Source organism: Passer montanus, unplaced genomic scaffold, assembly GCF_014805655.1.
Source record: "Passer montanus isolate IOZ18808 unplaced genomic scaffold, ASM1480565v1 scaffold515, whole genome shotgun sequence".
NCBI classification, from domain to species: Eukaryota; Metazoa; Chordata; class Aves; order Passeriformes; family Passeridae; genus Passer; species Passer montanus.
This window is the reverse complement of record NW_024370097.1, coordinates 18,353-20,904: the sequence shown is the minus strand read 5'-3', so window position 1 is coordinate 20,904 and position 2,552 is coordinate 18,353. Positions and strand designations below refer to the sequence as shown.

General features: G+C 53.2%; 1 long non-coding RNA gene across 1 annotated transcript; it reads left to right on the top strand.

The window, feature by feature from the left end:
- The first annotated feature begins 1,275 nt into the window (after nt 1-1,275).
- Nucleotides 1,276-1,966, top strand: LOC120509427. Its single transcript, XR_005629261.1, has 2 exons — nt 1,276-1,404; nt 1,862-1,966. It is a non-coding gene; the product is annotated as an uncharacterized LOC120509427 (long non-coding RNA).
- The last annotated feature ends 586 nt before the right edge of the window (nt 1,967-2,552 follow it).

Sequence of the window (2,552 nt, the reverse complement as noted above, 5' to 3'; positions counted from 1 at the left end):
CTTGTGTATGGGCACCCCAAAATTGGGGGTGTTTTTGGTGGAGATTTGGAGTCCTGAGTGGAGATTTGGGGGTCCCGGGTGGGTTTGGGGTCCCCAACTCAACCCTCTGCTCACAATTGGATGGGTGGGGATGAAGATGGGGGGCCCTGGAGGTCCCTGAGGGGGTCTTGGGGTACCCCTGTGTATGGGCACCCCAAAATCGGGGAGGTTTGGGTGGAGATTTGGGGTCCTGAGTGGAGATTTGGGGGTCCTGGGTGGGTTTGGGGTCTCCAATTCATCCCTCTGCTCTAAGCTGGGTGGGTGGGGATGAAGATGGGGGGACCTGAGGGTCCTGAGTGGGTTTTGGGGTACCCCTGTGTGTGGGCACCCCAAAATCGGGGGGGGTTGGGTGGAGATTTGGGGTCCTGGTTGTAGATTTGGGGGTCCCACGTGGGTTTTGGGGTACCCCTGACTCTGTTCACCCCAAAATTAGGAGGGTTGGGTGGAAATTTGGGGGTCCTGGGTGGGTTTTGGGGTGTTTTTTGGGTGTCCTGGGCTGTTTTTGGGGTACCTTGGGCTGTTTTTGGGGTACTTTTGGGTGTTTTTGGGGTGCATTTGGGCCCTCCCCTGACCAGGCGTGCCCCCCCAGCCCAAGGTGGTGTGGCTGAAGAACCAGGGAAGGTTTTTGGGGTGACCCAGTGGGGCTGTGGGTGTTTTTAGGTTCCCTTGGGCTGTTTTTAGGGTCCCTTGGGCTGTTTTTGGGGTGCATTTGGGCCCTCCCCTGACCAGGCGTGCCCCCCCAGCCCAAGGGGGTGTGGCTGAAGAACCAGGTGTGGGGTTCACCTGTGGGCAGGGTTTTGGGGTGTCCCAGTGGAGCTATGGATGCATCCCCAGCTGTGGGCATTTTTGGGGTGCCCTGGGTGGGTTTTGGGGTCCCTTGGGCTGTTTTTGGGGTGCATTGGGGCACTCCCCTGACCAGGCGTGCCCCCCCAGCCCAAGGTGGTGTGGCTGAAGAACCAGGGAAGGGTTTTTGGGGTGTCCCAGTGGGGCTGTGGGTGTTTTTAGGTTCCCTTGTGCTGTTTTTAGGGTCCCTTGGGCTGTTTTTGGGGTGCCCCGGGCTGATTTTGGGGTCCCTTGGGCTGTTTTTGGGGTGCATTAGGGCACTCCCCTGACCAGGCGTGGCCCCCCCAACCCAAGGTGGTGTGGCTGAAGAACCAGGGAAGGGTTTTTGGGGTGTCCCAATAGGGCTGTGAACACATCCCCAGCTGTGGGTGTTTTTGGGGTGCCCTGGGGTGATTTTGGGGTCCCTCCTTGGGAGGGGTTCCTGATATTGGGGTGGGGGAATTGTGGGTCTGGGGGGGAACTGAAGCCCCCTCAACATTTTTCTCTCCTTCCACAGTGCCTCAGTGATGGTGACAAAAAACGGTGAGGGGAGGGGCTTAATTTGGGGGTGGGTAATTAATTAGAGCTGCTTTAATTATGGGGTTTGATTGGGAAGTTTAATTGGGGTGTCTTTAATTGGGAGGGGTTTGGTTGGGAGGATTAATTGGGGGGTCTTGGGAGGGTTATATATGTTTTTACTTGGATTTAATTGGGGTGTTGTAATTGAGGGGTTTGATTGGTGGGTTTAATTGGGGGAGGTTTAATTGGGGGGGTTTAATTGTAGGAGGTTAAATGAAGATGTTTAATTAGGGGGGTCTTTAATTGAGGGAGTTAACTGCTAATCTTTGAGGCTGTATTTGGAGGATCTTTAACTCAGGAGGATAATTAGGAGGTCTTTAATTAGCGGGGAGGTGTTTAATTGGTGGGATGGATTTTGAGGTCGCATTTAAGGGGTTCCCCCTTATTTTGGGGTGCTGACCCCCATCTTTGCCACCGCCAGGCCAGCGCCATCCTGCAGAGCCACAAGCCCATGGTGGTGAGGAAGAAGAGTGTGTGGGTGACGAAGGCCCCGTGAGCCCCCCAAAAATAAAGAATCTGAGCAATCCCCCAGAGTCTGCGCTTCATTTTGGGGAGGGGGCACCTGAGGAATTGGGGAGCGCATTTCCTACCTTTTCCACTTTTCATGTTTTCTTCTCTTTTCCCTGGGTGTTTCCTGGCTTTTTTTTCCACTCGTGGTTCTTGCCTTTTCTCTCCTCACATTTCTCCCCCTTTTATGTCCCCTCATCTTTTTCCCCCTTTTTTCCCCTCACGTTTCCAACTCTTTTTCCTCTCACATTTCCAAGTCTTTTTCCCCTCATGTTTCCCCCCTTTTCTCCCTCACATTTCCCTTTATTCCCCTCACGTTTCCAACTCTTTTTCCCCTCACGTTTCCAAGTCTTTTCCCCCTCATGTTTCCCCCTTTTCTCCCCCTCACATTTCTTCAACTCTTTTTCCTCTCACATTTCCAAGTCTTTTTCCCCTCATGTTTCCCCCCTTTTCTCCCCCTCACATTTCTCGCTCTTTTCTCACTCACTTTTCCCTTTTTCCTCTCACATTTTCCACCCTTTTCTCCCTCACATTTCCCTTTATTCCCCTCACATTTCCCACCCTTTCTCTCCTCACATTTCCCTCCCTTTTCTCTCTCACATTTC